At 35.8% G+C, this 12,776-nt stretch overlaps 1 long non-coding RNA gene across 1 annotated transcript; it reads right to left on the reverse strand.

Moving 5' to 3' along the window:
• Nucleotides 1–927: 927 nt before the first annotated feature.
• LOC145662097 (uncharacterized) lies at nt 928–9,796 on the reverse strand. Its single transcript, XR_014126979.1, has 3 exons — nt 9,670–9,796; nt 3,881–4,101; nt 928–1,210 (listed from the first exon to the last, which is right to left on the reverse strand). It is a non-coding gene; the product is annotated as an uncharacterized LOC145662097 (long non-coding RNA).
• Nucleotides 9,797–12,776: the final 2,980 nt, after the last annotated feature.

The following is a 12,776-nucleotide window of genomic DNA, read 5'->3' on the forward strand; positions in this document are numbered from 1 at the left end:
ATTGAAGTTATACCATATATTTATTCATACATTACTGATCCTCCTCCTTTAATAAAGGTCGGTGGGTTTTACACCGTGCCAATAAAATTAAAATATTCTACATCATGTAGTTATTAATAAAAATCTAAATAAGTATGAAATAGCATGTGCCCTTTACAGCTAGATTAAAAACTACAATAATGCTTCCTTATTTCCCGACAATAAGCACTGAAAATGAAATTAACAAAGTAAAGTATTCTGCCCATACGCTTCAGTTAATAGAATTTGTATCTTAATTTATAATCTTCAAACCTGCATCCTCTTCCACTGTTTGCATTTGCGTAGAGAAATATCGAAAAGAGAAAACTCTATAGTAACACTTTCGTTTCATTACCGCCACCTTCCCCATTTCTGTGATTGATGTAAAAACCTCCATCGATTCAGTCTGAAGTTTCATAGCGTTCACCTCCGGTGCTTGGTGTCCCTGGTTCGATCCCAGCTCGCGCCGTGTGGACTTTGTGGTGGACAAACACCGTGCTCGTGGGTTTTCTCGGGGTTCTCCCGTTTCCTCCCACTTTCTTCATTCCACCATTTCACTAATCTCTCATCATCACCGTCTCCTTTAGCCTAACCGGCATAACCGTGAGACGTAAAACTTAAAGATTTCATTTCATTTCCTGAAGTTCCATAATTCGTTTCTGAAATATCACTTCTCTCTTTTCCTTTGTATGGACAACAGGCTGGACAGCTAATCTTCTTCTTCTAGCTTTTTAACATTGTCCCCAAAACCTCTTTTTTTATATTATCGTACTCATAAGAAATAATAACTTAAACATGACGTCCCTTAATGCCCGAGAACGTTTCAAATACTTAACTTTGAAATTGTATACATTATAAAAATAAGGAAGTCGTAACAAAAAGAAAGAAATAAGATAACAATACACTTTATTGAGTGACCTGTCATTACGTCTTAAAGTTCTTAAAAGTTTCCTTATTTATTTTCAAGAAGATTGTAATTTTTTACATTTGTATACAAAGAAAATACATAAAACTATCTAGCTATTTAAAAATAGTAAGATATTTCGCTATAAAACTATCTAGCTATTTCGCTATAAAACTATCTAGCTATTTCGCTAGGGCCCATGGGCACAAAACACTGAAATCTGGTCCTGTACACAATGAGTGATTGACTTAAGTCCTTTCTTATTGCTGTTCTCCACATTTCTTTTTTCTGAAATCAAGAAAATGGGAAAATTAATTCTAGATACTATCAACATCAGAACGATCAAAATTATTAAAAAAAAAAAACAAATTATGAGCTTGTAGTTAAATAAGTTTTTATGTTTAATTTTAAAGAGTAAAAATTACGTGACCGGGGTCGGGGATCGAACCTGAGAACTTCTAACTTTAAACTATACAAACGAGACTCAAAGGTACAAAGTTAAAATTACAAATTCCAAATTGACTCACAAATTACAAAATGTATTGTTATTAAAATGTGTTTACGTAAGCATCATGAAAGATTAAGCACTTAAAATAGCATATTTCAAAGGAAGCCATGTCTTCTGGACAATAGAAAGAATGTGTTGAGATGAATAATTATGGAAATTTACGAAATCATATTACGGAAAAAAAGGAAGAAAAGCACTTTAAGAAATGCATGCCCTTACACTTTTTTCTGTTATGACAAACTATTACAGAATTAGATATTGCAGTTGGAAGAAAGCTGAAAAATGTATATAAAACCAAGAAGAGATTCAAAGTTTTCTACTGTCAAATGAGAATTGAGCCGCCAGCAAAGCAGAAAAGTACCCTCTGATGCTTACCACAATTGGGTGCAACACTGCATGCTTTCCACTAATCTAACATGTTCAGTGTCCTTGCAGGAATCAACCTCCAAAGCACATGAAATCTTCCTAATTATAATGTTTGTATATAATCCCTAATGTATACCATAAAGCATAGTCTATTTATTACTTTATTTTTCTAAAACTATATGGAATATAAAACTTTTTATTGAAAAAAAATCTATATTTGAAATATTGTATGGCGCGACATCATCATTTCACATTCTTAGAATGACACTGAGAAAGACATATTTTGACTTCCCTTTTTATTAACTCCATCCACCACAAATCACAAAGGAACATAGTGCTTGGAGAGAGTCTTGTCATTGCAATGTGGGAAACAAATTTACTATAAACGGTTACGGTTGTTATTTAGTGTTAAAATTAATTTTAATTTCAAAAGTATTTAAGAAAATCTGAAGGAAAAGGAAATAATAATAATAATAATTGATTACACAAAGAAACTGCCTACCTGAACACATTTTTCATTAAAACTAAAATCATACCTTAGCCAATTCCAATTGGGTGTTACTACATGCAAACAAACTGAGAAAGTGAATGGTGAGCTAACAGCAACAGCAGATTATAGCATTCTTCAATAAACTACAGCATACTCCCGATTATACGCTGGCGTCTCCCGGAAAAAAGTTAACTCAATAAAGCTACTGCACGAGTCATACAGAACGAGACTGTTTAAATATAGAGTATAAATTAACTTACAGTATCGTACCTTGGCTTCACTGTAAATATACACTTTTTCGTTGATTGTTTTACGTTGTACTGAACAATACCGGCACAAATATTTTTAGTGTTCTGTATACATATTTGCACGCTTTTTCTTACGTTTTACGTACAATACAATAAGTTTTTAAGCTAGGACAATTCTTATTTTACGAACAAGTATTGTTTGTCATTTTCAGCTATTCGCGGTGCCTCTGCCAGCTAATTCCGCGAATAATCGGGAGTTTATTGTTCTCTTTTTCTCTACTGCTGCTTGTTCGGTTAACCTGAAAGAGCTTTCAACTAATAAGAAAACTTTGAAAACTGAAATGAAATTACGAAAATATTGAGCCCTAAGAAATTACTGAGTCTTTGCAGAATCATTATCCCTTCATTCATTGGAAAACTAAAGAGAACTCTAATAATCTCCAACAGAAGGATAGATTCTGGATCCGAACACCTATACTATATGTCGAAATTTTTATACTTTTTACAAGTTTCAAATTTTTATAAAAAGTCTGATTTGAATGCATAAAGATAGCAGACGATTTCTGCTTCAAACCAAGTAATTGCCCAAACTCAGTATCTCAAACACATAGTTGTAATTATAAATACATTATTGCACTTTTCTCCAGAAAGGCATAAGCAGATATGTCGACTTTTGGCGAAATCAAGATATTTTGCCTTTTTAGCTTTATCATTTGTGAGCAAAAGCATATAACTATAAGGTTTTAGCAAGATATGAACCATAGCATTTCATTCCTTTTCTGTAATGAAAAAAAAAAAGATCTGAATTCGCCTTCAGAGCTACAAATCGACGCAGAAAAGGGGCAGTTTCAACAGAGTTAGCAGCTAATACTGAATAGATATTTCTACCAAATCCTGTACTGTTGATCTACGAGGTTGCTGCATTGAACTGTCGAAATATGTCTAACAGCTAAAGTATAACTACTTGTACTCCTGTAACCCTATACAATTTTGAAAGTAATACAAATTATATAAAACTTTAATATTCTCTTTCGCATGGATCCTCACGAAGCACAAAATTATGCACAGAACTTATTCGTTATTTCTTGAGCTTCATATGTTTTAATAATAGATTTAACTAAGTTGAAAAGTAAAACGGGATTAAAATATATTCGAACTTTGGAACTTCTAATAGTTTCTAACAAAATAAAGTGCCTAATTAAATCCATCAAATTCAGTTCAGCTAGTTTTGCATTTCCCGACCAATGCATATGCCTAAATAGGTGCAATGTGCGTGCAACGCGACTTATCACATGGAAGTGTTAGCGAAGCTTGTCTAATATAGCTCATTTAAATGAGATACTTACTTTGTTCCTTATCTTCAGCAGAAGCAAGGCACACGGAACTAACGCCAACATCTTGCTTCCTAACAGATTTAGTTACTTTAGGTCGTCCGAAGTTTCACTGTTAACTTCTGGTGTTAAAGGCCTTTGTTCCTTTCGTTTACGTAAACGTCCTTCATCGTCTGTGTTCAGATCTGAGGTGTACTCAGCCTTTCTCAGCTTGCTACGAGCCTTGTCTTAGCTGTCTGTATTAAATAAGGAAATTTAAAATAGAATTAAAAGTATGGAAATTTATGTAACTTTCGATTTTTATATACAATACACTTATATGTGCAGATATCGTTATTCTGTAACACTACTTTTACTTAAAAAGCTGTAGTAGAATATTTTTAATACTTATACGTCCGAGCTTATTTTATTTTTCGAAAATGTAAGTTTTATTTACACAGGTTGAATCAGAAGGTTGTTTACAACGCTTGAGGCGAAATTCTAGAGATCAACAGGAGAACAAAAACCTCAAAGACATCGTGTCTAGCTCTATTTACATGCGTTTTCGTAATTCTAACCGGCAAGACAAACCGTGATGTTACCTAACGCATAGGTCCTATCCAACTTCTTTCCAATATCTCATACCCTTTCCCTTCAGTGCTGAGACAAATTAGTGTAAAAGTCACAAATAAAAATAAGTTTCCCCGGAGTCAAAAGAGGACCCAGTGCAAAAGTGCTAAATTTTCGTCCCATTTTGATCTAGAATCACCTCCCAAGCGTAGGAACGACTTTTTGATACATTCCGTAGATCAAAATTTCTCTCCTTCCCCCCAAAATATATCTACTCAAAATTAAAAAAAAAAATGACTCGTTAAAGGTTTCGATGCTCGAATGTAATACTATGGAAGGAAAAAATGAAGCACCTTTAAAAATTGAGCTACAAATGTGAATGAGGTCACAGTGTTGGGCAATTGTCCAGTTAGAAAAAGCTACATATGTGAGCACGGATAGAGAAATAAAAGGATAATTTATAGTACGTTATTTATGCATAAAATCTTTGATTTCAAGTTCTTTGCACACTTAGGGTTTAGAATAATATTTGTGACTTCTATTGTTCGAAGCTGAACCGTGATAATCATCCTAAAAGAATATACGAACTTCTAAGGTAATTTTTGGTAAAGTTTTATTCGAACAACTTCGTTCAAATGGACAACCACGGGCAACGAAGGCTTGCCTGCATCCTGTCTACTACTTTAAGCGAGTGTCTTCCCAGTGTTAGAATTAAATTTCATCAATAGGGGAGCCTTCCAAAGACGTAGAAGAAAGGTGTTTGTAATCTAAGTCAGAGTGGGCTGTGACGATATATAAACCAAAAAAATAATAGCTCAACACACATGCAATGAAGAAAATAAACGAAAGTACTTTTGGCGATTTTACATTGGTATCCTCGTTGTTACTAATAGAGTGAATACAAAAACACTGGATTCACGAATGGTTAAAAAACGGTAATATATATATAAAGCAAGAAGAGCATTAATACATATCACGTCAATACAGTAAAAAATAAAAAATTAACCAGTATTTTATTTATTTATTTATTTACTGCTTTTCAACCATTTGTGAAGGAAATACCTATGCATCCTTTTTAAAATGGTAACAACCTAGGATGACGATGTGAAATTGCAGAAACTACTTGAACAACACCCACCCACCCTATATCTATCTATTTATCTATATCTATCTATCTATCTATCTATCTATCTATCTATCTATCTATCTATCTATCTATCTATCTATCTATATATATGGTATTATAAAAATCGTGGACAAGCTCTACAGGAACTTCTAGAAGTCAAAAGGAGACAAAATAAATTATCTTGCGTTTTTTCCTGTGGGACCTCCTTTCATTGGAAGAGTCCTTCTAAGGGTCCAAATTTGAATTTTACATTGGCTTTTAGGCAACTTTCGATTAACAATTTGCCAGGAAAGGAAATAGGATATTGGAAAGAAATCGAATACGAGCTGTTCATAAGGTAACATTCTGCTTTTGTTATGCAGTGCAGTAAAACTGGACCATTAGGTCAAAATAGACATGCTAACTACAAACATTTATCTGAGTCCTGAATGACAAAGTAACGAGATGTTAATTTATGAATAAGCTTTATCCTACTTCTTTCCAATACCCCACACCCTTTCCTGGTCCTTTGTTTTTCGAAAGTTGCCTATAAACCGAAAATAAAATTAAAAATTGAGCTCTTTGAGCGGCCTTACCAAGGAAAGTAGGGCCCACAGGAAAAAAAAAGACTCTTAAGGTATGAGCTCTAGGTAAGTTGCTGATAAAAATGAGGATATTACACAGGCGTATACGATATACTAAAATCTAAAGTATTAGGAATGTAGCCTACTCACAATACAGTACAATACAGTTCAATTTCTCACCGTCGAGCAAGACATGATATATTATGTGTAATTGAAAGGAAAAATGTTATAAGGTAGATATTTGTAATCGACTTCAAAAATGTTATCTATCTAACATTGAGCCGACTTACTACGAAAATATATTTATCGCACATTAAATGTGCAACATAAAAATTGTACTATTTTTTTTTAATGAGATAAACATATTTGAGTCATTGCACGTCAAATTATTTCACTACAGCCCATTTTCAACCCGACCCTTTTCTTTCAAGTAAATTTTATTTCCGTGTTATCCTGGATAAAAAATCATTAACTGTCTTAGAAGAAATTATGAAATCAATTACAATTTTAACTACGTCCATTATAGCTTACAATTTAGCCTTTAAATATTAAGACTAAAACCAAATCTTTAAATATTAAGACTAAAACCAAATTGATGATGCAATTTTTTTTGACAATTTTTCATATTTCAGACTCGTGTCTCTGGTAACATGCTACACGTATGAACCTAACACTGCATTTCTACTAGGACAGTACCGCAAATGCCATTTAATTTTGGAGATGGTGTGCTATGGACTTACAAAACTTACAACCATTTGTTGACTTAAACCGAAACAATTAGCCATAGACCCCAAAAACGTATGATCCTCTCAATACAGACCGATTATACTATCCTCAAACCAGCTATAAGTCTGTGACCAAGCAGAGATACGAAGGAGGACCACCGTTAGAAAGTTCCCCCTTATTAACTGCGTCTTAGTTATTTCGTCTCCGCTAGACGACCTTCAGAATTGGAATTTACAAACAAATTCTATATAACAAACAAACTTCGTTACCACCAAAGTTGGTTAATAAGCAAAGATAATAAAAAGGAAAATTTAAAAAAATTCAGTTTAAGAAAATTTAAATAATAGAAATTACTCTAATCAAAAGGTGAACTAAGTAAATAGGAATAAATTACATGTCCGAAGGAAAGCTTAAAATTAAATCGGATAGTTATTAGTACAAGTCCATCGGTGATGGAAAATAACGTTAAACTTTCTTACTGTGAGCTCACACACATGTCCCTCCACATCACACCGCTCTGCCCCGAAGGAACCATGACAAACGCCATGAAGTATACAAGGAGATGAAAATTTCCTCTCACACGAAAACAAAGTAGGAAGAAAGTACTTAATTCGAATGAAAATAAAGTACAAAAAAAAAAAAAAAAACTGGAAAATACCGAAATAATGAAAAAAAAAACATAGGATGTGTTAACCTGTATTACTTTTTCCTTACTAAATCTTCCTCGTTATTGGAAATATATAATATAGTAACGTTACTAAATAATATATGGACGTATTTATGAAGTTTCGCAAGATATCAATACGCATAGATGTCGAAGAAAAGACGCTGCTACATCTCCTACTCCCAGCTTCTAGAAATCTGAGAGCTAAAATCTTTAACCAATGACATTTCTTCTATCCACCTGTGGCAGATGTGACGAAGAAAAAAATATCACTGCTAGCCAGGCCGGTAGCCAGCCCAAAAATTTAGGGGGGGGGGCCTGATCCAATCATATTATAGTTCATATCTAAGCGTATCGTAAAATTTTTAAAGGGGCCAGCAAAAATTTAGGGAGGGCCGGCCCCCCTAGACCCCCCTGGATACGGGCCTGCTGCTAGCATTTGCTAGTAATTATTTCAACTTAATAAATATAAAGGATATTGTAAATAATAAACTTTACTATTATGATCCAAAAAAAAAAAAAATGATGCTATAGACCTTTTACGTTCATTTATTAACTGACATTTCTGTTTCTTGGCAAAGCGCTGATACTTAAATACACGATAAAAAATCTATACGGAAAAGTGTATATAAGACGTAAACTTACTGATTAATGTGGAATCCGAACCACCTGAGCTCTCGCCGGTAATCGAACTCGGGTCTCGCACGCCAACTGCTTAGCCACGGACGAGCTCACTTCCGCAATGTATTTATACTTATGGTATTACTGCTGTATTCCCAGAATACGAAAATAAGAAAAGGAATATTATTTAGTTTCTCACCCAAAATACTAGATATTGGCCCTGGCTCACTTGATAATGATTAATGTTCGAAATACCATGTGAACGTATGGCACAAAAGCTAGTCCATAAAACACTGACTAATTTGTGCTACGTGGCCAGTAAAAAGCACGAATGCCATCTAACCGAGTCAAAACAGGAGAGCAGAAACAGCGTCCGTAGGGAGCAGGCGCGTCAGCGGCGATGAGTATACGCATAAACGAGGATGGTGGAAAACAATTTCATCTAACAGTTCATTTCATAAAATGCACGCCTTATGTGTTGCACAGCTTTGGGGGAGGTACTACATGCAATCCGAAAAAGTACCAAAATGTACTAAATTAGATTATACTCGATTAGGTTTGGTTAAATGTTCCTCTTCTTTTCTGTAGCTTCAATTTGTTTACACTAGTCACAATAAACTTTTTGCCTGTTTAGTAGACCATGCCTTTCACACAATTTCGACAACTGACATTCATTTTTGTATAACTTCATAAAACTCAATCACGATATGACACAACCTTGTCATTTACGCACTGCCTTTCCCAAAAATCATAACAAATATACTGCCAAATACTCCCTTCCGCCCGGCAAGGTTCTAGATTACTGGCCCCCCTTCCCATTGATCAGTAATAAAGACAGAAAACAACGTGCCCTGCGGGGCTCTAACCCGCCTTCACTCGCTAACGCTCGCTCGGCAATACTGTATAAGTTAAATGTATACTCTTTAGTACAGAAAGAAACATACCCAGCTACTAATCTGCATGGGGGACCAGTAATCTAGAACCTTCCCCTTCCGCCCCCCATATATATAGTGTAGCTTACAATATCAAAAATAACTAACGACAAGTATTTTGGTAACCATCACCCTCAACTTACTTTTACTCACGAACCAAAAGAAACTCTCCAATTTATCTGGTAAATTTTCTAAAATTGGTCCGGCGATACAGTAGTTAACCCATACTGAGCCCTCCTGAAGTCAATCTGCAAGTAGTAATGGAGCTCCTCATTTTGTGCATGATCGGCTAAAAGAAATACAAAACTCTAATCTAACCTGGGAATGTAAGAAATCTGTCAAAATTTGGTAGAACCGTCTTCTCGAGTAATGTCGAATTGAGTCCTGAGCTTTGGTACAGAAGGAACGAACCTTACTAGTATCTTATATGAGGGTGTTATTACACCCTTCACCATCTGAATTCACTGATATATATATATTACCAATTCCCATGTGCCTATCTACGTTACCCCAGCCTATAATTGATAATGAGTTACTTTTGTCCACACACAAAAACTTTCAGTTGTAAAATAAATGGTGCAGCGGAATAAATCTATATAAACAAATCACTCATCATATCTTACCTTTTTCGCAGTTCCTATTCTCTCTTCCTTCTTCAATCCAACATAGAACTAAAAGTATTAATATCACTGAAATTTCTACGCTTCTCAACCACTGAATTCAAACTTGCTGAGAGTGCGCTGTGCAAGGATCTGCGCATGTGCCGTCACTAACAATTGAATGTTGTTTTCCGTACGTCCCTTTTTTTATCCAGATCATGTAGCTCCGTGGACGTTTCATTCGTGGTTTAAATATTGACATCCAATGGACCATCCACTGAAGTCCAGAAAATGGATATTCACTTCTGAACGTAATATGGACATCCAATGGACCGTCCACTCAAGTTCAGAATGTGGATATCCATTGCCGAACGTAATATGGACCACCAATGGATGTTACACATAAGTCAATGTACTAAAACTGGACGTTCTGGATCTAATATGTACGTCCACTGGCTGTGATGTGCTCTGTGGGTTGTTTGTTTGTTTTTCTGTCTGTCTTTTAACAAGGCGAGTAGGACACTTTTTGCGTTTCTCCATTGCAATCATCACAACGTGACAAGAGTCACAAGGTTTTGTTTCTTCAGTTACACAACAATCGAGCTCGCATATTTTTCATCCGCGGCAAAACGCTGGATAATATGAAAGGGTACACTTCTCAAGCGGCAAATGCCGCAAGCGGCGACGACAAATCGCCGCGTCAATGTGAGAGAAGCCTGAGACTCGAGAAACATGTCCTCCTCCAATGAAGAACTGAGTACTGCGCCACATGAGGAATGGTACAATATCTCTCTGGAAACTACTCAACACTTGTATGTATTCATTCCACGTCAAATCAGAGTTTTTTTCTGCCAGCTGACTGTTGTTCCACGCTGAAGTAACCAAGTAAATATAATATTTTCTTCAAATGTTTTCGTTATCTTGGTAATCATATGTAGTTAGCTACATCAAGTACAGCAAAAAAGTTATTTGACTAATGAAAACGTGTTGTTTTAAATGACACCTAAAGTTAATTCCGAGTAGGGAGTAGGCCTATACTTGTTCGTGAGTTTTACGTCGAGAATAGACTAAAACAAGGAGATGAGTTATCGCTATTATTATTTAGTTTTCTCCTGAAATACGCTTTAAGGAAAACTAAAGATAGAAACCAGGGTCTACAGATGAATGGTATTCACTAGGTTATATGGCTTATGCTAAAGATGTCAATCTGATAGGAGATAGAAAGAATCGCATAGCTTTCATTAAACGGTTGCAGGGACATGGGATTTAGAAGTAACTGTACAGAAATTAATACATGGAAGTTTGCCGTGACCATAAAACTGTAAATTATGGATACTTTAAGGTATCAAATAATACTGTCGACAAAGTGGATGCTTTCAAATATTTTAGATAAATATTGATGGATCAAGACAATATCCACAAATAAATTAAATGACTACTGAAAGCAGGGAATCTGTATTATTATTCAGTTTAACATACACATAAAATAATTATTAAAATGGTGCGTGCTGTATAGTTGCGCAACATAGTCGGTTGCTTTGAGGGGGGATTGCAGACTGACTGTATTTGAAAATAATATAAGGCGAATATTCGGATCCAAGAAGATATAGAATGGAGCCATCTTCCTTACTGAGAACTGTATGTTTTATATCCATTACTTAACACTTCTAAAGTCATTAAGTTTACTAGGCTCAAATGGGCAAGTCCTTTAGCCAGAGTGGAAGAAGGTCGTATAGCTTTCAAAGTTTTTACTGAAAAAACAATCGAAAAATGGCCATTAGGAAGATCTAGAGTAGATCAACAAGATATTAAAATGAATCTCTCAGAAATAGGTGTACAAGTAGAAACTGGATACAGTTGTTTAAGACAGAAGACAGTGAAGCAGGCCTATAGCCAGCACAAAAATGTAGAGGGGGGCTGAAGTTAGGGGGGCCCGATCCAACCATATTGTAGTTTATCACCATATTATAGTTCATTTGCAAGCCTACCGTGAAAATTTTAAGGGGGAGAGCAAAAATTTAGGGGGGGGGGCGGCCCCTAGACCCCCGTGGATACGGGCCTGCAGTGAAGAGCTTTTGTAAATGTTTGAGTGAACCTTCGCGTACCATAGGCCATAGAGGTAACTTCATTTAGCCATATGGAACTTCAAACTGCTTCTTTAGTTCGCTGGATTGGAGTTTAGTTTTGGTTCACCACCGATACTACACGTGCATGAGACTTAGAACTACAGCTTAACATGAGATCCGAGTCACGTAGCTCCCAACATGAATCCAACCAAGGGATGGTATCGAGACAAGACGAGACGAGACTTTGTACAATCTCGGTTGATAGATAGTTGTCTCGATTTCGATCTCGTCTCGAGTCAAAAATCGCCGTCTTGGTCTCGGTCATTAGATGCTTGTCTCGATTACGGTCTCTGTCTCGAGAGCCAAGTCTCTGTCTCTTCTCGGTCTTGTCTCGAAAATCTCGAAATAAATAGTGTGAAATTAAGATTGTGAAAGTATTATTATCGTACAATCTGTCGTTTCTGCTTCTTATCTTTTGCCTTCATTCTTGACTTACGAGGGAGGATCAAATGAAAACCTTAAAGTGCAATAAATGTTAGAATGTAACAATGAAAAGTAAATCATACCTCTTATTTTTCAACGTAGTCTCCTTGACGTTCAATGCAAGTATTCCACCGTTTCGAAGTGCATGGATACCTCGGTGGAAGAATTCTTTTGATCGAGATTGTAGCCACTCGTGCATCCCAGATTGTAGCCACTCGTGCATCGCATTTTTCACCTCTTCATCGCTATTGAAATGTTTACAGCCCATCGCTTCTTTGAGTGGTCCAAACGAATGAAAATCACTGGGGGCAAGGTCTGGTGAATAGGTGGATGAATGAGACACTCAAATGTGATGTCATCGATAGTCTCAACGGTCAAACGGGCAGTATACGGTCGGGCATTGGCATTCTGTAGTAGTACTCCTGAGGACAAAACTCCTCGCCGTTTTCGCCTGATTGCAGGGCGAAGTTGACTTTTCAGCATGTTTGAATACTAGGCCTGGTTACTGTCACTCCTTTTTCCATGTACTGTTCTAAAATTATTCCATTAGAATCCCAGAAGAGAGTGAGCATGACCTTTTCT

Source organism: Thermobia domestica, chromosome 10 (genome assembly GCF_964235325.1).
Source record: "Thermobia domestica chromosome 10, izTheDome1.hap1.1, whole genome shotgun sequence".
Taxonomy (NCBI): domain Eukaryota; kingdom Metazoa; phylum Arthropoda; class Insecta; order Zygentoma; family Lepismatidae; genus Thermobia; species Thermobia domestica.